The sequence below is a fragment of the Pristiophorus japonicus genome, chromosome 12 (genome assembly GCF_044704955.1).
Source record: "Pristiophorus japonicus isolate sPriJap1 chromosome 12, sPriJap1.hap1, whole genome shotgun sequence".
NCBI classification, from domain to species: Eukaryota; Metazoa; Chordata; class Chondrichthyes; family Pristiophoridae; genus Pristiophorus; species Pristiophorus japonicus.
The window spans coordinates 67,480,439-67,505,092 of record NC_091988.1 but is presented as its reverse complement, the minus strand read 5'-3'; positions in this window follow the sequence as shown (position 1 = coordinate 67,505,092).

Below are 24,654 nucleotides of genomic sequence, written 5' to 3'. Positions count from 1 at the left end.
GATGTGTGACCATGGCTTGGCTGGCCAGGACCAGGGGCTAAGGGGGGCTTCCCTGGGCACATTGCCCAGTTGGGCACACGTATTGCACCTGCGAACATAAAGTTCCACGTCTGCATCTATCCCTGGCCACCAAACGTGTGACCTGGCAATTGCCTTCATCATGACAATGCCCGGGTGCTCATTGTGGAATTCTCGGATGAACGCCTCTCTGCCCATCCGGGGCATGACTACTCGGTTACCCCATAGTCGGCAATCGGCCTGAATCGAGAGTTCATCCTTGCGCCTGTGAAATGGTTTAAATTCCTCAGGGCATGCCCCGTATGTGGCTGCCCAGTCCCCATTCAGGACACATTTCTTCACTAAAGACAGTACTGGGTCTCTATTTGTCCAGACTTTGATCTGACGGGCTGTCATGGGTGAGCCTTTGCTTTCGAAAGCTTCAACAGCCATGACCATCTCAGCAGCATGCTCAGTTGCCCCCTCAGTGGTGGCTAGTGGGAGCCTGCTGAGTGCATCGGCGCAGTTTACAGTGCCCGGTCTGTGCCGAATTGTATAGTCATAGGCAGCTAACGTGAGTGCCCACCTCTGTATGCGGGTCGACGCATTTGCATTTATGGCCTTGTTGTCAGCCAAAAGGGACGTTAGGGGTTTGTGATCTGTCTCCAGCTCAAATTTCCTGCCAAACTGGTGCATTTTTTTTACTGCATATACACATGCAAGCGCTTCCTTTTCTACCCGTAGCCCCTTTCTGCCTGGGACAGACTTCTGGAGGCATAAGCTACCGGCTGCAACTGACCCTTGGCATTGACATGTTGCAACACACACCCGACCCCATAGGTCAACGCATCGCACGTTAAAACAAGTTTCTTACATGGGTCATATAGCGTTAACAGATTGTTGGAGCATAACAAATTGCGTGCTCTGTCAAAAGCCCTTTCCTGGCTGTCCCCCCAGACCCGATCACGACCTTTGCGTAGGAGCACGTGTAGCGGTTCTAACAGCGTGCTCAATTTGGGAACGAAGTTACCAAAATAGTTCAGGAGCCCCAGGAACGAACGCAGCTCCATCATGCTACGGGTCTGGGTGCTTTCTGGATCGCTTCCGTTTTGGACGCAGTAGGTCTGATCCCGTCTGCTGCTACCCTCACCCCCAGGAATTCTACCTCTGGAGCTAGGAAAACGCACTTCGCCTTTTTCAGTCGCAGACCTACCCGGTACAGTCTGTGTAGCACTTCATCCAAGTTGTGGAGGTGTTCTTCAGTATCGTAACCTGTGATGAGGATGTCGTCTCGAAAAACCACCGTCCTTGGAATCGATTTGAGGAGACTTTCCATGTTTCGTTGTAAGATCGCGGCGGCCGAATGAATCCTGAACAGACATCTGTTGTACTCAAACAACCTCTTGTGTGTCATGATGGTGGTCAGCTTCTTCGACTCACTCGCCAGCTCCTGGGTCATGTAAGCTGAGGTCAGGTCCAATTTTTTTTTAAGTTTGCCAGCGGATAGCATCGCAAAGAAGTCCTCCGCTCTCGGTAGCGGGTACTGGTCTTGGAGTGACACCCGATTGATGGTGGCCTTGTAATCGCCACATATCCTGACCGACCCATCCGCCTTGAGCACCGGCACAATCGGGCTCGCCCAGTCACTGAATTCGACTGGCGAGATGATGCTTTCCCTCAGCAGGCGGTCCAATTCGCCTTCTATCTTTTCCTGCATCACGTACGGCACAGCTCTGGCCTTGTGGTGTACTGGCCTGACGTCCGGGTTTATGTGAATCACTAGCTTGGTCCCCATGAAAGTGCTGATGCCGGGTTGAAATAGTGAGTCAAATTTGTCCAGGACCTGTGAGCATGATATTCGCTCCACAGAAGAAATTGTATTGACATCGCCCCATTTCCAGTTCATGACAGCAAGCCAACTCCTCCCCAGTAGTGCGGGATCGTCCCCTGGGACAATCCAGAGTGGCAACCTGTTCTCCGAATCTTTGTGGGTCACGACTACCGTGGCGCTGCCTAGCACCAGAATGATCTCCTTTGTATATGTCCGTAGCTGTGTGTCAAATCGGCAATAATTTTGGCCTCCTGGCCTTGGACGCCCACAACTTGTCGAACTGTTTGATACTCATCATGGACTGGCTGGCCCCCGTGACTAGCTCCATTGATACTGGGATGCCATTGAGGAGCACTTTCATCATTATCAGTGGCGTCCTGGTATATGAACTGTACATGTATTCCACATGAACTCGCTGAACTTCAGCTTCCAGCGATTTCCCCCAGTATCCTTTTGGCCTCGTAGGGCTTACATCGGGCGCGTCCTCCTCGTACATCAACCTGGCTGCAGGCTTCCTGCACATACGCGCCAAGTGACCGCTGACGTTGCAATTTCTGCAGGTATATTGCTGATACCTGCAAACTCTGGCTGGGTATTTGCCTCCACACCTTCAACATGAGCCGTTGTTGGAAACAAAAGGTCCATTACCAGTCGATCGTCTCTGACTGTCTCTGTAACTGTCTTTAAACGCACCATTGACAGGTGTTGATGGTCCCATTACTGGCCGCATTGTCCCTTGCGATGGCATGAATCGCTGTTCAGCTAGCCATTGTCTCTGCTGAATTCCCCCTTTGGGTTCGACTACATGCTCGGGCATGTCCGATTGCCCCTGTCTGCCTGGAGAACTGTGTGCCGCGTTAACAATGTTGACTCCCTGTCCATTTGCTGCATTTAAACCAAGATTTTTGTCAAACATCATTCTGGTCTCTTCCTCCCCTGAGATAAATGGCTGGGCCATCAAAGCCACCGTTTCCAGGGTCAAGTCTTTGGTCTCAATCAGTTTCCTGAAAATCCCAGCATGCCCGATGCCCTCAATAAAAAGTCTCGCAGCATCTCCGCTCTGCATGCATCTGGGAACTTACATAGGCTCGCCAGTCGCCAGAGATCTGCCACAAACGCTTTGCCCTTCTCGCCACCGATGCATGTAAAACCGGTGTCTCGCCATGTGAATGCTGCTCACCAGTTTAAAATGTTCTCCGATCAACTTACTGAGCTCTTTGAACGTCTTGTCCGCCAGCTTCTCTGGCGCTAGAAGGTCCTTCATCAGGGAGTACGTTGTGGATCTACAAACTGTCAGGAGATGAGCCCTGCGTTTGTCGGCCAAATCCTGTCCCAGCCATTCCTTAGTGACGAAACTTTGCTGTAGTCTCTCAATAAAATAATCCCAATCATCACCAACACAGTACCCCTCTTCTGTGCTGCTAGTGGCCATGCTCGCGTGGTTTAAAACCCAGTTTCTCGTCGCCACTAATATGTCTTTGCTATACAGTACAAATGCACACGAGGCCCATACTAGAGAGAAGATCACTCTGTGACCAGTAACCTTTATTAGCCAGCACTGAAGTGGAGAAGATGGGTGGAGCTTCCCCTTTTATACCTGAAAGTCCAGGTTAGGAGTGTCTCCCACAAGTTCACCACCTAGTGGTCAGTGTTCTCACAACTTAGGTCAGTTTATACATGGATTACAATGACAGTAGAATACATGACAATAACAACTGGCGACGAAATCACGAACTTTCACTCAAAATGACTAATGTTGGTGCATTAGAAAAGTTCTCAGAAGGTGAAGATTGGGAAGCCTTTACGGAGCGGCTCGACCAATATTTTGTAGCAAACGACCTGGTAGGCGATGATCCAGCCATGCTGGCAGATAAGCGCAGAGCTATCCTGTTGACCAGTTGTGGGCCCGTGGTCTATGGCTACATTAGGGACTTGCTTGCACCAGAGAAAATAACGACCAAGTCATATGAGGAGCTGAAAGTGCTAATTCAGGACCAACTCAAACCGAGGGAGAGCATCCTCATGGCCAGGCATCGATTTTATACACACCGCTGCCCCAAGGGCCAAGAAATCACGAAGTACGCTGCCGACTACAGGAGGCTGGCAGGGCCGTGTGAATTTGCCGCATCCCTCGCCAATGCGTTGCGGGACGTCTTCATAATTGGCATCGGTCATGAGGCCCTTCTTCACAGGCTACTGTCTGCCGAAACCATCATCACTCTGCAGAAGGCCATCAGCATCAGCCAGGCGTTCATGACTTCAAGCTGCAGCTCCAAGCAGATGATGATTCACTCTCAGGATTCAAACCTGGCAAGTACTGTAAATAGAATGGCACCTTTCACAGGCAGAACTGTTGAACGTGAATCTGCCCAGGGCAGACCGTCCAGGCCCCTGAGTCCTTTAACTAAGAGTCTGCCGAGGGGTGCAAACGTAAGTCGAGTAGCACCATGCTGGCGTTACGGAGGTAATCACAGGGCTCATCAGTGTCGGTTCAGAGACTATGTGTGCAAAGGCTGAAGCACAAAGGGCCACCTCCAGCGAATGTGCAAAAGAGCTGTGACTCACCACGTGGAAGAGGAGTCAGCAGATGGCTGTGAATCCAGCGCAGATTACGAGGAGATGGCTAGAGAGGCATCTCAGTCCCAGAGCGAAGTGTATGGAGTATATACCTGCACCACAGATTGTCCTCCAGTGATAATGGAAGTCGAGATAACTGGCGTTCCAGTCTTCATGGAAGTGGACACGGGGGCAAGCCAGTCAGTAATGAGCCAGGAAGCCTTTGCGGGGCTATGGAACGATCAAGCTGAACGACCCATGCTGGTCCCAGTTCAGGCAAAGCTGCACACCTACACCAAGGAACTGATATCAGTTGTTGGTAGTGCGGATGTAAGTGTATCCCATGATGGCGCGGTGCACAATTTACCATTGTGGATTGTTTCAGGTGATGGACCAATGCTACTTGGGAGAAGATGGATGGGGAAGATTCATTGGAACTGGGAAGACTTCATCCCTCCAGCGATCGACGTCCCCCGTGCTCTGAGACAGAGCAAGCCCCCACCTTCGGTTGGACCAGCCAGCGGAGAGCAGATCCGCGCAGCCCCCGAGGCACAGACCGCTCATCACGACTGTGTGGCGATGATCCGGCCGAGACAACCCGAACGCACTTTCCCGGTTTCAGTGGCAGGACTCCTGGGGAGGAAGATTGGTTCTGAGGGCGCCTTCCCAGCTTCAGTGGCAGAATCCCTGGGAAAGAAGACATCATGGACAGGGAAAAGATGGCGTCCAAACCACAAGGTGCAGCGCTAATGGAACAATGACACGTGGTTCCATGCAAGAAAGACGATTGGGCTAAAAGTAGTAAGGCCAGTTTAAAGGAGGCCAGCAACCCGCCATTTTTGAATGAACTGCTTGAAATTGGTAATCAAAGTAAAAGTCCAGCTGTAACAAGCAAAATGTTGTTGAGCAATGTCTGGTGCAATCAGCCAATGTAGCGGGCGAACACCTAACGGTCGTATACAGGTCCAGCGGGCTACCCAATGCTGTAGCCTGCATCCCCGGGACCAGAACGATGTATCATAAAGTGTCCCCACAGCTGACAGAAGTAGACAAGCCGCAGAATAAACGATCCCTGGAGAGCAGATGCACCGATAATGATACCCTGCCTCAGATCGGTTTAACAGTGCAGGCACCCGATGGCATGAACCGCCACGGGCCAGAAACAATAAACTGCACCTATGCTCACAGTCAGCTACCATCGCCCACCACCCGGGTGGAAAAGGCGCAGCCCACAAACCCATTCACCACCACGGCAATGGCCAAGAGCAAAGGGTCAGCCACAACGGCTCCTCCGAACAGGACCTGGACCAGCCAGGATCCCAAACTAGAGAGTGCTCACAACGGTGCCCTCAAAGAAAGCGAGTCAGCAGTCCCCTGCGAACTGCTAGACAAGACGAGGCAGCCTCACCGTTGCTTAGACGAAACGCTCACTCGCTCAGACCGCTTCCCAGGGAGCAGCAACGACACTGTGCAAACAAAAAGGACAGGGAGGTCACAGACACATCAGCTGTCTTTGAGCCTGCCCGACACTAGGAGTAACGGCAAGAGCCCTGAGCTCTGGTAACTCGAGCAAAATGAGCTCACCTCGCCCACAGACCCACTAGCATGGGGCACTGCGACATCACCAGACGACCTGGATCTCATCCGGCCGTGCTGGAACTAGACTGTCCTTGTGTACCTGTACTGATATACCTGTACTGATCATGTAAATGTACCACACAAAAAGAAAAGCAACTGTAATCCACCCAACAAATGTACCAAGATGTAAATGTAAAACCCATGTGATGAACTTGAATGCAACTTGCATGTAACGGGCCATTAGCATGATCTCTGTGTGGGGGGGAGAATGGAGTAGTCATGGACTCACAACCAGAAACCACGGGGACCTCCACTGGCAACAAATCTCACTACCAACCCACCCAAGCTAGAAGTGACCCTCCAATGGTCAACCAGGAAGAGCAAAGCCCAGGTCACCATCAATGTACGAGTTAACTTGCATTAAAGACTTGGGGGGAAGTGATGTCATGTATGTAGACCATGTATACTAACTGTTTAGTCACTAAGGTGTGCCACTAGAGGGCACTGCGCTGGAAGACCTCAGGGTCACCTGCATAGGTGTGCAGGGCCCAGTATAAAAGGCTGCCCACCATGCTTGTGCCTCACTCTGGACTTACAATAAATGGGACGAAGGTCACAACAGCTCAAGTACAATACTAGACCTCGTGGAGTCATTCATAAGAGTATTAAAGACATAACAACGGAGGCTCAGACTGACAGGGCTGGAGCATTCTATCGCATTGCTAAGTTCCCCAAGGTGCAGGGAGCAATACAGTGTATGCACATCGCCATGCAGGCACCTTCTCAGGACCCAGAGGTTTTTCACAACAGAAAAGGATTTCACTCCCTGAAGGTCCAACTAATTGTCGACCACAACCAGATAATTATGGCAGTGGATGCCAAATATCCGGGCAGCTTCAATGAGGCTCACATCCTGCGTGAGAGCGCTGTCTCGGACATGTTTACCAGTCAGCCACAAGGTCAATACTGGATGCTTGGTGATAACTGATATGGCCTAGCTACCTGGCTGATGACACCCACACCGAGGCCGAGAAGCGATATGAGAGCCACAGAGCCACACGCAATGTGGTCCAGAAAACAGCTAGTGTGCTTAAGCAGCGCTTTAGATGCCTGGACCACTCAGGAGGGGAGTTACAATACAATCCTGAGCAAGTAGCTAAATTCGTGGTCTTGTGCTCCATACTGCACAACCTGGCTATCAGGAGGGGACAAGAATTGTCAGAAGGGACTGATGGTCCACCTCAGGAGAGAGAGTAAGAGGAGGACAAGGGGCTGGATGCTGACCTAGGGCCAGACAATCAGGCTGACTATGCAACCATGCCCACGCCCCCCTCCAGACCATGGGAAAAGGCCCGTGGTGGCTACATAGTTGCAAGACTCTTACGTCAGGAGCTCATTAGTGAACGATTTGCCTGAAAGAACGTTGCTGTTATTGACAAAGCTGACACACTGCAATGTGTGTGCAGCTCAGACATCAATGGTGGCCATCACCTTGGTGCCAGTTAAAGTTTACGTTGATTCAAGTTAAGTGTAATTATACATTTTCATGTTAAGGAATCACCAGTGTGTAACGGTCCAGCTATCTGAGACAATGCGCAACAAGTTATGTTGAATAAAAAACATTTAATACGACCAACGGTCTGAAATCATAAGTATCACGGGCAAAAACGCCCCACCCCCACCTGACTTTTTCAAACATTGACATCAATCAAATGGTCAACAAGTCCAGCAACATAGAATACAAATGCAAACCAACAGGGTGGCCCCCTCCCCCCATACATTACAACAAATTGCATACCCTGAGATGGAGATATAACACAGCCATCACCTGTGGACATGCACCTCATTTTCCTTCCCCCCCCTCCCCTTCTTCTCCCCATCTCTACCCCTTCCCCTTCTCACTCCACATCTCCTGGCTGAGGAGCTCCTCAGGCGGTGCCTCATTTGGGGGGATGAAGGCAGAGCCGGTGGTTGCACGGATACGGGAATGTGGGATACCGACGTGGGAACATTCTCGGATCCAGAAGCAGGATCTTGCCCCTGCCTCTCGTGTCGTTGGCACTGAGGGTGCAGAAACTAGGGATGGAGTGCCGCGCTCCGGGACCACTGGGAGGCCTGTGCCATGAGTGTTCCAGGCTATCGCCACCAGGGCCTCTGCCACCCATGGAACGTACTCTATCATGGTGCCAGAGATGCTGGCCAGCTGTCGGGATATGCCCCCCAATGCATGTAAGATCTGGTCACCTATGTCTACAGTCCTCCTGAACAACTGTATCCTCTCTCCGCTCTCATCTGGCACTCGTGGAGCAGACCTGCCCCATCCACGAAACATCCGCAGGGTCGGCGCCATCCTGGGGACACCTGGGGTGCCCTGTGGCCAGGTGCTTGGGCCCGGTACCTCCAGAGTGGAGGTGGGACTGACCGGAGGAGCACTAGATGGCCTCGCGATCGAATACCTTCTGGAGCCTGGCAATGTAGGTTCCTTGAAGTCCTTGTTCTCATCCGTGGAGAACAGATGCAGCTGATTGACGGGCGAGAATCGGACCTCCTCAGATGTAGGATTGTCCGGCGAGTCCGGCCCCGCGCCCCCACCTTCTGGCCTCTGTAGTCTTGCCTTGGAACGCGCTGCTGGCTGAGCTGCAAAACACAAATGAGGTTATTAGAGGTGAAGGGGGTGCTGGGGTCACAAGGTGAGTCCAGCGCTACACACAGCATATGCACGACAAAAGCACCACCACTATCAAAATCATCACAGACATCACATTTCATGACCATCAACACATTCTGCATTGCAATGATTATCATGAGGCCATCATTATTTATAGGACACTTTTAGAAATCATCTACCATATGAGTGGGTGTGGCATCTATTGACTTTACAACACGCAATGGTGTATACTTTACTCACATGGCATCACTTCAGGGTCTGCAGCTGCCTGCGTGGCTGTCTGGGGGTTGCTCCCCACTAGTATGAGCACCCGCTCCTCAATGTCGGTGAGGTCGCTGGTGACGGGTGGCCCCCCACCCATTCACCTCTGCTCGGACCTATTCGTCGAGAGCTTCTTCTGTAAAAGGTAATAGGACGACATGGCATGAGATAATTGCATGATATCGTTGCTAGGTACTGTCACAGAGACTGATACAACACATAACCGACAGATGTAATCATTATGATAATTATCATTCTTTACCTAATGACGTGCACCGTGACCGCAGGCTTTGAGTACAACATTCCCGGTAAAAGTGAAAGACCTCACATCTGGTGATAGTCACTCATTACACTTACAATTCCAATTATAAAAATACATAAGTACCATGTAAATAAATGTAATACTTACTCCTGCGGATCCGACAAGGTCGTTCCATCGCTTTTGGCATTGGTTGCCCTCACACACTTCGATGGTCGCCGACAAGACCACCTCTGCTATCTCGGCCCTTATCCTCTGGTAGGCCTTTGGGGTGGGCTTCCCATGCCCTCGCTGTGTCAAATCACCCTAGGTGACTGGACCTCCTGCATGAGGGAGGCATTAGCTTCGTCCAAGAACCTCCTCGCTCTTTTGCATCCTCCAATGTGTTCCTCTCCCAGCTCACTGCTCTCGCCAGCGTCAGTCTCCACAGCGTGCTGTGTCACTTCCTCCTCTCCCTCCATTATAGGCACCAAATTCGGGAAAATATCTGGCTGGTAACAGCTACGTTTTTTGGCACAATTTGTTGTAAGGCTCGAAACTTTCCCTCCTTCCTCCCAAAGCAGCCACACCATACCCACACACGCCTTCACTCCCTCTCAGCTCCCTCTCCTCTTATGTGTGTGTAATGATGACTCTTGACCTCCTGAATGACGGGGAATTGTGTGTTGCCATGCCGTTGCTAAGGACGGCGACACTTTATGGCAGAAGATCAAAGAGATTTAATGCTAGCGCCCATTTCAGATCGCTCACGGTAACGCCCAATTTTTAAAATGGAGACTTTGAAAATCGTCGACAAGCCGGTGATCTGAAAACCCATTTTTCCACCCACGCCGGAAATAACGCCCATTTTTGGGAGATCTGCACAAAAGTGTAAAATCTAGCCTTTAGACTTAAATGTAGGGGGCATGATAAAGAAATTTGCAGATGATACAAAAATTGGCTGTGTGGTTGATGGTGAGGAGGAAAGCTGCGGACTGCTGAAAGATAGCAATGTACTGGTCAGGTGGGCAGAAAAGTGGCAAATGGAATTCAATCTGGAAAAGTGTGAGGTAATGCATTTGGGGAGGTCTAACAAGGCAAGGGAATGCACATTAAATGGTAGGGCACTGCGAGGTGTGGAGGAACAAAGGGACCTTGGAGTGCATGTGCACAGATTCCCTAAAGGTAACAGGACAGGTAAATAAGCTGGTTAAAAAGGCATATGGAGTGCTTTCCTTTATTAGCCGAGGCATAGAATATAAAAGCAGAGAAAGTATGCTGGAACTGTATACAACACTGGTTAAGCCACAGCTGGAGTACTGCGTGCAGTTCTGGTCACCACATTACAGGAAATATGTGATTGCAGGAGAGAGGGTGCAGAGGAGATTTACGAGGATATTGCCAGGACTGGAGAATTTTGGCTATGAGGAAAGATTGGATAGGCTGGGGTTGTTTTCTCTGGAACAGAGGAGGCTGAGGGGAGACCTAATTGAGGTGTATAAAGTTATGAGACGTGGACACGATGGGCCGAATGGCTTCCTTCTGTGCTGTAAATTTCTCTGATTCTAAAACTATTGGCCAACCTTTATTGTATTTGGGGAAGGATTGGGCGTTTTTTCATTGCAAAGTTACACTTTTCACAAAGGTTTATGCGATCACGTTGTCCAAACTGTACATTATACTAACTGTACATTGTGTAAACTGTACATTATGTAAACTGTACATTGTGCAAACTATACATTGTGTAAAATGTACATTGTGTAAACTATACATTGAAAGCATGGGCCTTACACTTAACATCCGTAAGACAAAGGTCCTCCACCAGCCTGTCCCCGCCGCACAGCACTGCCCTCCAATCACCAAGATTCACGGCGCATCCCTCGACCACGTGGACTATTTCCCATATCTCGGGAGCCACTTATCAACAAAAACAGACATTGATGTGGAGATTCAACATCGCCTCCAGTGCGCCAGTGCAGCCTTCAGCCGTCTGAGGAAAAGAGTGTTTGAAGACCAGGCCCTCAAATCTGCCACCAAGCTCATGGTCTACAGGGCTGTAATAATACCCGCCCTCCTGTATGGATCAGAGACATGGACGATGTATAGAAGACACCTCAAGTCGCTGGAGATATATCACCAACGATGTCTCCGCAAGATCCTGCAAATCCCCTGGGAGGACAGACGCACCAACATCAGTGTCCTCATCCAGGCTAACATCCCCGGTATTGAAGCACTGACCACACTCGATCAGCTTCGCTGGGCAGGCCACATAGTTCGCATGCCAGTTACGAGACTCCCTAAGCAAATGCTTTATCCGGTGCTCCTTCATGGTAAACGAGCCAAAGGTGGGCAGCGGAAATGTTACAAGGACAACCTCAAAGCCTCCCTGGAAAGGTGCGACATCACCACTGACACCTGGGAGACCCTGGCTGAAGACTGCCCGAGGTGGAGAAAGTGCATCCAGGAGGGCGTTGAGCTCTTCGAGTCTCATCGCAAAGAGCGTGAAGAGATCAAGTGCAGACAGCGGAATGAGCACGCGGCAAACCAGCTCCACCCATCCCTTCCCTCGACGAATGTCTGTCCCACCTGTGACAGGGTCTGTGGCTCTCGTATTGGAGGCTCTCGTATTGGACTGTTCAGCCACCAGAGAACTCACTTTGGGAGTGGAAGCAAATCTTCCTCGATTCTGAGGGACTGCCTATGATGATGATGACATTGTGTAAACTTTCCATTGCGCAAACTATACATTGTGTAAACTATATATTGTGTAAACTGTACAGAGTATAAACTATACATTGTGCAAATTGTACGTTGTACAAACTATACATTGTGTAAGATATACATTGTATAAACAGTACTTTGTGTAAACTCTTCATTGTTGAAGGGGTATTAGTGGGAGAACACTTGGGTGCCAGTGACCATAATTCAGTCAGATTCAAATTGGTTATGGATCAGGACAAGAATAGGCCTGGAATAAAAGTTCCGAATTGGGGAAAAGCTAATTTTGCTAGGTTGAGGAATGATTTGTCCACAGTGGACTGGAAACAGCTACTTGTGGGTAAATCAGTGTCGGAACAGTGGGAGACATTCAAGGAGGAGATCCGGAAGGCTCAGGCCAAACATGTACCCTTAAAGAAAAAGGCTGGGAAAAATAATTCTAGAGCCCTTGGATGTCTAGGGACTTACAGGGGAGGATTAAGAAAAAAAGGGATGCTTATGTCATATCCCAACGGCTAAATATTAAAGAATCTTTAGAGGAATATAGAAGGTTAAGAAGCAAAATTAAAAAGGATATTGGGAATGCTAAGAGAGAGCACGAGAAAATCTTGGCCAGTAAAATTAAGGAAAGCCCTAAGATGTTCTGTAAATATATTAAGAGTAAGAGGGTAACTAAAGAAAGGGTAGGGCCTATTAGAGACCATGAGAGTAATCTTTGTGTGGAAGCGGAAGATGTTGGTAGGGTTCTTAACAAATACTTTGCATCTGTTTTCACAAAGGAAAGGGGCAATGCAGATACTACTATCAAGGAGTGTGATATTCTGGATGAAATAAATATAGTGAGAGAGGGAGTATTAAGGGGTTTAGCAGCTTTGAAAGTAGTTAAGTCCTCAGGCCCAGATGAAATGCATCCCAGGCTGTTGAGCAAAGTAAAAGCAAAGCAAAAGCAAAGCAGAGGCCTTGGCCATCATTTTCCAGTCCTCTTTGGATCTGGGCATGGTGCCGGAGGATTGGAGGACTGCTAATGTAGTACCCTTGTTTAAGAAGGGAGAAAGGGAAGGGCTGAGTAATTACAGGCCTGTCAGCCTAACCTCAGTGGTGGGAAAGTTATTGGAAAAAATCCTGAAAGTCAGGATAAGTCTGCATTTGGAAAGGCAAGGATTAATTAGGGACAGTCAGCACGGATTTGTTAAGGGAATGTCATGTTTGACTAACCTGATTGAATTTTTTGAGGAGGTAACCAAGAGGGTGGATGAGGGTAGTGCGTACAATGTAGTATATATGGACTTTAGCAAGGCTTTTGATAAGGTCCACATGGTAGACTGGTCATGAAGGTTAAAGCCCATGGGATCCAGGGCAAAGTGGCAAGTTGGATCCAAAATTGGCTTGGAGGTAAGAAGCAAAGGGTAATGATTGATGGATGTTTTTGTGACTGGAAGGTTGTTTCCAGTGGGGTCTACAGGGCTCAGTACTGTGTCCCTTGCTTTTTGTAGTATATATCAATGATTTAAATTTGAATATAGGGAGTATGATTAAGAAGTTTGCAGACGACACTAAAATTGGCTGTGTGGTTGATCATGAAGAGAAAAGTCATGGGCTGCAGGAGGATATCAATCTACTGGTCAGGTGGGCAGAGCAGTGGCAAAAGAAATGTAATTCAAAGAAGTGTAAGGTGATGCACTTTGGGAGGGCTAATAAGGAAAGGGTACACACATTAGGCGGTAGGCCACTTAATCGTGTAGATGAACAAAGGGACCTTGGAGTGCTTGTCCAAGATCCCTGAAAGTAGCAGGCCAGGTGGATAAGTTGGTTAAGGCATACAGAATGCTTGCCTTTATTGGCCGAGGCTTAGAATATAAGAACAGGGAGGTTCTGCTTAAATTGTATAATACTTTGGTTAGGCCACAGCTGGAGTACTGTGTGCAGTTTTGGTATTATAGGAAGGACGTGATTGCACTAGAGAGGGTGCAGAGGAGATTTACTAGGATGTTGCCTGGAATGGAGAATCTTAGTTATGAGGACAGATTGGATAGGCTGGATTTGTTCTCATTGGAACAGAGGAGGTTCAGAGGAGACCACATTGAGGAGTACAAAATATTGAAGGGCCTGGACATAGCGGATAGTAAGGGCCTATTTCCATTGGTGGAGGGGGTCTATAACAAGGGGACATAGTTGGTGGAAGGTTTAGAGGGGATTTGATGGGGGGGGGGGGGCTTCTTTTCGCAGAGGGTTGTGGGGATCTGGAACTCGCTGCCTGGAAGAGTGGTGGATGCAGAAACCCTCACCACTTTTAAGAGATGGTTGGCTGGGCACTTAAAGTGCAGTAACCTGCAGGGCTACGGACCTAGAGCTGGTAATTGGGATTAGACTGGATGACCTTTGGTTGGACAGCGCAGATATAATGGTAAGTGCTGCAGGGAATCGAATACGGCCAGGGTGATCTCCTGGACTAGTTTCAATCGCCTGGATGGGTCGGAGAGGAAATTTCCCAGATTTTTTTCTTCCTAAATTGGCCTGGGTTTTTATCTGGATTTTGCCTTTCCCAGGAGATCACATGACTCCGGTTGGGTTGGAGTGTCAAATTTTTCAGTGTATGGGGTGTCGCAGTTGTATGAGGCGGACAGGTTGATCTGGGTGCTCTTTGTCTTTCCGTCATTGTTCATAGGTTTATATGTAATCTTTAGGGCTGCTGACCAAGGGCCGTGCGGTTCTTTGTCGGCCGACGCAGATGCGATGGGCCGAAATGGCCTTCTGCGCTGTAAATTTCTATGTTTCTATGTTTCTATTGTGCAAACTGTACATGCAAACTTTACATTGTGCAAACTATTCATTGTGTAAACTATACATTGTGCAAACTATTCATTGTATAAACTATACATTGTGTAAACTATACATTGTGTAAACTTTACATTGTGTAAACTATACATTGTGTAAACTTTACATTGTGTAAACTATACATTGTGCAAATTGTACATTGTATAAACTGTACGCTGTGTAAACTATACATTGTGTAAACTATAAATTGTAAACTGTACATTGTGTAAACTATACATTGTGCAAACTATACATTGTGCAAACTATACATTGTAAACTGTACATTGTAAACTGTACATTGTGTAAACTACACATTGTGCAAACTATAAATTGTGAACTATTGTTAGATCTCTTAATTTTCAATGAGATGTGAACTCCGATGATAGTTTAACATAACTTTATTCTGGCAGCTGCAACAAACTGCTGGCTTTATGCCAGGTCCTTTGTCCTTCTGAAGCACATGGCAAAAAATGGCTGTACTTATCCTGGATCAATTTACAATTGCCCCCTTTGACCTTATTGGCTCAATTAATATGTTGTTAGCCCATAATTGGCTTTCTGCCAAAAGTCCTGAAATGTCAAGTTGATCGATGTCTTAATGCAATGTGCTCGCTCTCACGTAGGCAAGGGTCTGTGTTTTCTCAACTTTTCAGCCTGTTTGAATCCTCTATCAATCCCCCCTTTGATTCTTTCACAAACTGAATCATAAAACATCAGGTATCACTGGTTGAACATTCTAGAAAATAATTTCATACATGTTAATAGAGTTTCCTACTAAAATTTGTTGATGTGTTTCGCCACATGTCCGGACGAGTAGCTTCCACACAAATTTACATCAACCCGAATTCCATCATGGCCACAATGGAAGTCTGGTTTTAGTAGGTTAATTAACCTCATTCCAATTTAATCCAAATCAATATCTTAATTCAACCAGTAAACAACCTTCCCTTAAGCATAACATACCCCTGTGCCATGTACAGATGGTCTGCTGGGACCTGCAAGGTGTCTCACCTGCAGGACAGCAGCTACAGCCACTGGTTGCAACAACATTTAATCAACATAAACAAACAATATAAAAGTAAAATAATTATAACGAATAGAATTAAACCTTCCACTAATGAAGTTCCTATTGAACCCAGCCATTCAGTGGCTCCGCTCCACAAAGTGAATGATGGGGATTGCTTTAGTTTTTCTACCTCCTTTTGGATATGCTCCGCTAAGTGGGTAATTTCTCCGGAGCTATCTGGGATATATGTGTAACACTCAGTTCCGAGCAGGGCGCAAGTACCTCCCTTTTCAGCCAGGATATAGTCAAGGGCCAGTCTATTCTGTAGGGCGACTGTGCGGATTGCTACCATTTCTACATTGATTTTAACTAGGGCTTCTGAGGTATCATTGGCTGCCCGTTCCACAACGGATACCATGTTAATGGATTCCCTTGCCAGTTTGGCGGTCCCATACCCAGGGATCAGAATGGCAAAGAACCTCTGTGTTTCTGTGATAGCTCTCTTAGGACGGTGTAGATGTTCTGACAGTGACTTTATATGATACATATAAGGCACAATGTAGGCTAAATAGCAGGATCCCATCCAATTCTGGGCAACCAAGGGTAGGCCTTGTGGCCACACATCCAATAGGTGCCATTATAGGCAATGAATGTTAGCTGTTTCTTTGTCAGCAACATTCCGGGGCCTGTCCAGGCTTTTCCATCTATTTTATTCAGGATCCCTGTTACTTTAAGAACTCCCACATCGGCCCAGTTTGGACGGTTCCGTGACTTGATTATATTATAATTCCGGGAGCAGTTACTATACCGCATATTTTGGCCTCCTTTCATGTTTCTAATCAGACAGATCGATTCCCCTGGTCTTCCTACCCCCGTTGTATTAGTGATAACAAAAAATGGGGCCGTTTGGAATTATTGTAGCACGGTTGGTATCCCCCTTCAAAGGTAGTCAGATTGTAACTGCTGACTTCCATTTACGTGCCCAGTTTTCTGTATTCTGAAACACATTGCCTGTTTTGTTTTGATTAATTATCCACTCAGCCATTTCCGAGATATTCAAGGGAACTGGCCTCAAGGGAATCCCTCCCCTTGAGTGAATAGGAATATGCGCACACATCCAACAACTAGAAATGTTATTTCGTTTGGCATAAATGTATGACATATATGAAAAAGTATTTACATGTAATTCCCTGGGTACTCTACTATTTCCCTTTGCTGCAGAGGGTCAGCTAGTAAGAAGTAGGCAAATGCCTAAAATACCTGCAGTCAGTCGTACAGTAAATTTATACATTTTGGCAAAAAGTAATTGTCCTTATCAGATTTCAGCTTCAGTTACGGGTGCTCGTTTAACGTGTGAGGCGTGGATCCAGGCTTTCTTTCCTTGGACTTTAACAGCTGCCTGGGTGGTCAATAACACTTGGTAAGGTCCCTCCCACTTGGTACCCAAAGGTTCTTTGTGCAACTTTTTCACATACACCCAGAAACCCGGGATGACGTTGTGTCCTCCTTCGGGCGGATTACCCTAAGCTGCCGATACCTGTCCGGAAGCAGAACTAATAGCATTGGTTAGGTCCTGACAGTATGATAACAAAGTGTCACTCAGTAAAATCAGCTTTCCGTAAATCGATAGTTCCTGGCAGCGACATGGGCCTTCCTGTTATAATTTCAGACCACACAACGGTCTGCTACCAGCTGGGCATGTTTTTTAAATCCCCGACTTAATTCCTGCCTCAATCCATGTCCATTTTTCCTCTCGGGAGCACTCGCCTTGCATTGTTTGAAGGTCTCGTGTCAGAGTCCTGAGTGCTTTCAATCTGCACATCTGTGTTGGTTCTTCTGAGGGAGCGCCCTGTGAGGCGGCATCTTTAGCTGCCTGGTCGGCTAGGGCATTTCCCTGTGCTTCCGTGGTATTTTCTTTGGTATGGGCCTTACACTTCAGGATGGACACTTCCTGAGGTAATTGTATGGCCTCTAGTAAGTCTCAGACTTCTTTTCCATTTTGGATAGGTGTACCAGCAGCAGTGAGGAATCCTCTTTTCCGCCATAACAGACTAAAGTCGTGAGCGACTCCAAAAGCATAACGCAAATCTGTGTAGACATTAACTGTCTGTCCTTCTGCTATTCGACATGCTTCTGACAGGTCCCATAACTTGGCCTGTTGTGCTGACGTTCCTGAGGGTAAACATCCTTTTGCCACGACCTCATATAAGGTTGTAACTGCCCATCCTGCTTTTCTGGTACCATTGTCAACAAAGGAGGAATCATCTGTAAACAGGATGAGGTCTGGGTTGTGTAGAGGCTCCTCTGCTGCTAAGGCTGCTTCTTCTGTTTCTTTTAAAATCTCCATGCAGTCATGCTCTTCACATTCTCCCCCCTTTTGCTCCCTCGATTCTGACATTGGGAGCATAGTTGCGAGATTAGCCGGGCTGGTCCGGACGATATGGAGATTAGGAGCTTCCAAAACTGGTGTCCAGCGGGTCCATCTAGCTGCCGTCACCTGAGACATCCTATTCATAGACAGCAAAGCGTGTACAGTGTGGGGACACTTGACAATCAGCTTTTGGTCGAGGACTAGACCCGCAGTGATCATTATCGCTCGATATGTAGCTTCCATGGCCCTTAGGCAACTTCTCCATCCGAGGGCTACCGCATCCAGTTTTGCCGAATAATAGCCAATAGGTCTTTGCCGATCCCCATGTTCTTGTGTCAGTATAGCTGTCATGTATCCTTCTTTCTCATTGACAAACAGGATAAATGGCTTACCACTGTCGGGGATTCCCAGAGCCGGTGCCAAACACAAAGCCTTTTTCAAACTCAGGAAGGTCTCTTGCTGTTCCTTAGTGAGGGTGATGGCTTCTTTAGAGGCACGTTTCCCCTTTAAGATATTATTCAGTGGCTGAGCAAGCTGTGTGAAGGAGTCAATCCAATTTCTGTTAAAGTCACACAATCCCAAAAAAGACCTGAGTTCCTGAATAGTGGTGGTTTTTTTAGCAGCCCGAATGGCTGCAGTTCTATCCTGGGTAAGTTCTCTCTTTCCTTGTGAAATCTTTTGTCCCAGGTATACAACCTCTTCTTGGGATTTTGTGCTTTGTCGATGCTGGCTTTATGTCCTTTCAGCCGAAGGTGGTCCAGCAAAGCTCGTAAATCTTGTTCATGCTGGTCTTCCATGTTTGAAGCTAGCAGGATATCGTCTACATATTGGATGACTGTGGACGACAGGGGAGGTAATTCTCGCAAATGGCTTTGTAAAGCCATGTGGAATACCGTAGGGCTGTTGTGGAAACCCTGTGGTAACCGGGTCCAAGTATACTGTTGTCCTTGGACCGTGAAAGCAAACCACTGTCGAACCTCCGGTGCCAGAGGCACCGACCAAAATTCGTTGGCCATATCTATAACCGAGAAATATTTATGTTCCGGTTTGGGGGCATTAAAAATGATAGACGGATCTGTGACCAAAGGAGCTTTTTGATCAATACACTGGTTAGCTTTCCTATAATCGACAGTCAAACACCAAGTCTCATTAGATTTCTGTACCGGCCACACGGGGCTATTGGAGGAGCTATGTGTTTTAATAAGCACCCCTTGTTTCTCCAATTGCTGAATAACCAGTAAGATTCCCGCGATGGCAGTTGGACTGATGGGATACTGTTTAGTGCATGGAGGCTTGGTCCCAGTAAATGACTCAGGCTCCATCTGGAGTAGGCCACAATCATTCTTATCTTTAGCCCATATCGGGTGTTCCTTCAATTCTTCTTTCTTCAAAGTTCTAATTGACCATATCACCCGACCATCCTCGAAATGCAACGATGAACCTACTTGGATTAGGACGTCCATTCCCAAAAGGGGTTGATCTACTGGGCCTATCCAGACAGGCGTGGTTAGTTCATTTGGACCCAGCCTTATAAGTACCGGTGTTGTCCTTTTAATTTCCATTTTATGGCCCCCAACTCCATAGGCTGTACGTGCCCAAACATCCAACGGCAAAGAGTCTCCATATTGTAGGGGTAGGCATGTTAATTCCGCCCCTGTGTCTAAAAGACAGTCCACATCCTTATCGCCCACCCTCACAGTTATATATAGCCCATCTCCCCTCTGTTGTATTAGTGCGAGGGGAGGGGCCAGGGCGGGCTCTAACCATTTTTTGCTATCCCGAGTAACTCTTTCTGTTGTTGTATTGTCAGTCGCTTAAATGCTTCTTTGAGGTCGTTATCTTGTGACAAGCCTGGTTTGTTGGCTGAATTGTATCCCTGGCTGCGTCCTCTTCCCCGGCCATGACCTTTCTGTTTTGCCCTGCACGTCTTGGCCCAGTGACCTTCTTTCCCACAATAATAACATTTTCTGGGTAATTTTCCTAATGACTATTTATCGGAATCCTGGGATTTCCATCCCATAGTCTGCACAGCTCGGACTTTAGCTCCCATATCTCTGTCTAATTGGTTACATCGATCCACCAATGCTGCAAAGGTAGTTCCTCTACCTTCCCAGTCCGGTAACAATACCTTAAGCATTCTGGACAGTTCTGGCTTTAGACCTACCACGAAAGCTGCTTTCAGGGGTCCAAACTCTTGTTCATCCATTTCCTCATCCGTATTATTCATACCCGAATGTTCTAGCCACGTGCATCTAAACTGCTCGTCATACTCCAGGACCTCCTCTGTTCCTTTCTGTTGGCAGGCTGCAATTTTTCCCCAGTCTGTCTTAGCTGGACTGAAGGCATGCAGCTAGTGTTTAATCTCATCCCCCCCTGCGTCTAATTCTTGCTCATCCTGTCCCAAAGCTCCTTTTACCTTGTCGTGCAATTTTCTTCCCTGTGTTTTTGGCACCATTATGGTCAAAATTTGCACTCCATCCCAGGGATGAAGTTGATATATATTTCTTAAGCGGTCCAATTGGTCCCACGTTTTCACTCCCCCTTTCTTTCGATTGGGCAACTCCTTGGACCATTTATCAATTTTCTCTGGGTCTGCCGGATCATGAACTAAATATTTTTCATATAGCCTTTTCTTTGTTTTTTTGGTTCCGCCCTCATCCACAGTCTCTTCTGATTTGACTACAACTCGTCTTTTTTTAAACGGGGCAAAACGCACCCCTAATTCTTCATCCTCTGACCCTGTATTGTCGGAGGACTCGGAATCCATATCTATTCCTTGGTCGTGTCTTCGGGTTTGCGCTTTTAATTTATCCAAACATGGGTACCCTGGGAATTGACCGATACATTTTCCTTTTCCTATTACTGTCTCTTGACCTACTGATTTTTTCCCTTCTTTAATTTCACCTCTAAGATCTTTAACTTCCGCTTCCAGCTTTTCAAGTTCAAGCTTTTTCTGTCTCATTTGTTCACAAACCGCTTGCAATTGTTCCTTTGTACTGGTCAGGTCCCTATCATGTTGGGAACGCGTTATAATTTCATTCCACTGTCGGATCTGTCCCATAACAGCTAAGGACCATCTGGTTTGCTCTTATTTTTCATACGGGTCGTTTTTCCCCCAGGCCCTTTTGATCTCGTCCAAGGACCCTTGTCCTTTGGAGGTTCCATACTTTTGTTCAATCTTGATACAGGTTTTAGATAAGTCGAATTGTTGCTCTATGTATTCTTTCAACTGGTCGAAGATTTCGTATATCGAAACCTCAGGTGGGGCCCGCCCGCCTTTAACAGTTGTAGGCAATTCTTTGCTCTTATCTTCTGCTGCCATAGTACTAATTTCTTTACTAAGGTCTCGAGTCGTAGGCTTTCCAGCAAATCAGTGGGTCGGTGATGAATTAACTAACACACCGCCAAGGTTTAGACATCTATGGGACCTTGAGCCGATTACCAACCGGAGGGATCGCAAACCGGAGGCTTTCGGAATCGCGTAGAAGGGGAGGTGAATTTAGACAATTGAACGAGGACTTTTATAAAGAGGAGTCCTTACCTCAGTATGTAGGTCCGATGTTCAAAATTCAGTTTCTTCCCTCAGATCCTGTTCATGACGCCAAAATTGTTAGATCTCTTAATTTTCAATGAGATGCGAACTCCGGTGATAATTTAACATAACTTTATTCTGGCACCTGCAACAAATTGCTGGCTTTATGCCAGGTCCTTTGTCCTTCTGAAACACATGGCAAAAAATGGCTGTACTTATCCTGGATCAATTTACAATCATGACCTTGCCCCCTTTGATCTTATTGGCTCAATTAATATGTTGTTAGCCCATAAATGGCTTGCTGCCAAAAGTCCTGAAATGTCAAGTTGATTGATGTCTTAATGCAATGTGCTCGCTCTCACATAGGCAAGGGTCTGTGCTTTCTCAACTTTGCAGCCTGTTTGAATTCTCTGTCAACTATACATTGTGTAACCTATACATTGTAAAGTGTACATTGTGTAAACTATACATTGTGCAAATTGTAAATTAATAAACTGTACCCTGTGTAAACTATACATTGTGTAAACTATACATTGTGCAAATTGTATATTGTGTAAACTATTCATTGTGCAAATTGTACATTGTGTAAACTGTGCTCCTGTAAAAGCAGTGCTTCTGGTAGCTGAACCGAATGGCCATTCTCCATGTGTACACTGAGACTGTAATTTTCGCGAGCGCCCCCCGCCCCCCGAGCATAACCACATACCCCCCTGGTGTCCTCACAAGTAATGCTTTCCAAAAGCGGGAAGATGCTCCCGAGCCCAGGAGCAGTGAGGGTAATTGGAGGGTCCCTTTGACTGAGGTCCACTAACTCAGCCTGGCGCTGGGAATCGAGTCAGTGTCACAGGGCATTTCCCAACGGAGTCCTGGCCTCTCCTGGTGCTCGCAGTGCTTCCTCGCTCCTCTCCCGCATGTAGATTCTGTTGCATACGATGCCATCGCTTTCACTGCTTAATTTGAGCGTTAAAGCTCTTAGTGAAGGACTGAAGTGGTATATAGACCAATTCATTAATAATTATCGCCTCCAACTACAGGCAGCTTGTCTGGATGATTATTGTAGATGGCCATTGACTGGATGCTGAGGGACCATCCAAGAACAGATGCTTGCACGTCAGCAAGGCGGCATCTGTGGTGAAAGGGCCAAAGTTTCACTGTCAGCTGTTGGGTAACATGTGAGGAGCGTTGAGCGGATCACAGCCCGTGGAGGTGGAGATCATTTCATCACCTGTGTCTGCGAGGTACAGAGAGAGAAAAATAACTCAAAGGTAGGGTTAACGTGTGAGTGCAGGCCCCATCACTGCTCCTCTCGACTACGAGCACGGAGAAAAGATGTAGCGATTCTGCAAGTCAAAGCAAGGCTGCAGCTAACTCTCACTAACAGGGAGGCTGACAATGGTATGGACTTGGACAAAGATTTCTACAGACCAGGCTAATGTTCTATAAGAAATGCTGGTCAGGCAGCATCTGTGGAGAGAGAGAGACAGAATTAACGTTTCAATCGATGACCCTTCGTCAGAACAAGTTAGAGATGTAGCAGGTTTTAAGCAAGTGAAGAGGCAGGGAGGGACCTTAGTGTTGGATGGTAGCTCAATCCCCTACACCTCAAGCTGACGACTGACTTCCCCAGAGTTGCTTGAGCTGTGATCTAATCGAGGTGTTTAAGATGATTAAAGGATTCGATTGGGTGGATAGAGAAAAACTATTTCCTCTGGTGGGGGGAGTGCAGAACAAGGGGGCGTAACCTTAAAATTAGAGCCAGGCCGTTCAGAGTGATGTCAGGAAGCACTTCTTCACACAAGGTGCTGGGAATCTGGAACTCTCTTCCCTAAGAAGCTGTTGAGTCTGGGGGTCAGTTGGAGCTTTCAAGCCCGAGATCGATGGGTTTTTGTTGGGTCAGGGTATCGAGGGACACAGAGCAAAGGCGGGTCAATGGGGTTGAGGTGCAGATCAGCCCTGATCTGATAGAATGGTGGAGCAGGCTCCAGGGGCTGAACGGCCTCCTCCTGCTCCCCTGTTCTAATGCTTAATATCCCAGCTCTCACAGTGTCTGTAAATCACATTTCTGTTTGTGGGAGCTTGCTGTGCGCAAATTGGTTGCCGCGTTTCCCACATTACAACGTGACACGACATGACCACGGTTCAGAAATTACTTCATTGGTTGTAAATCATTGTGGGATGTCTTGAGGTGGTGAAAGATGCTTTCTAAGTTCAAGTTATTTAATTTTATAGGAATACAAGCCAAGCCCATGTGACCCGGCCTCATAATTTAACCCTTTTAGCACCGGTCTCGTTCTGTGAATTTGCGCTGCGCTCCCTCCAGTTTACTTTCGAGGAGGGGAAAACACTTTTTTTTAAAAATATATATATTCCTGGGATGTGGACGTCACTGGCAAGGCCAGCATTTATTGCCCATTCCTAATTGCCCTGAGAAGGTGGTGGTGAGCCATCTTCTTGAACCGCTGCAGTCCGTGTGGTGAACTTGGCATCTACTCAACGCTCATTGTTTAGACTCAGACGTGAAGAACAGCCAGTTCTGTTCAATCCCTCCATGGGCCTCGCCCTTCCCTGTCTCTGTAATCTCCTCCAGCCCCACAACCCCCCGAGATCTCTGCGCTCCTCTAATTCTGCTCTTTTGCCCATCCCCCGATTTCCATCGCTCCGCCATTGGTGGCTGTGCCTTCAGCTGCCTGGGCCCTAAGCTCTGGAATTCCCTCCCTAAACCTCTCCGTCTCTCTCTCCTCCTTCAAGACGACTCTTTGATCAAGCTTTTGGTCGCCTGCCCAAAAATCTCCTTATGTGGCTCGGTGTCAAATTATGTTTGACAATCGCTCCTGTGAAGTGCCTAGGAATATTTTACTACATTAAAGGCGCTATATAAATGCAAGTTGTTGCTGTTGTGTGGCCACTGAGCTGCCACCTGTGGAACTTACCCCATTGAGAGTCAGCGGGGGTGAAATTGGACATGGGCGGGGGAGGGGCACCAAACAGGCAGAATTGCATCTTCCACCGTTAAACCACGCGCCTGAAACTCAACTCTACTGTCGACGGAACTGAGCATCGAGCGGAGCGCGCAACGGGCGAGCG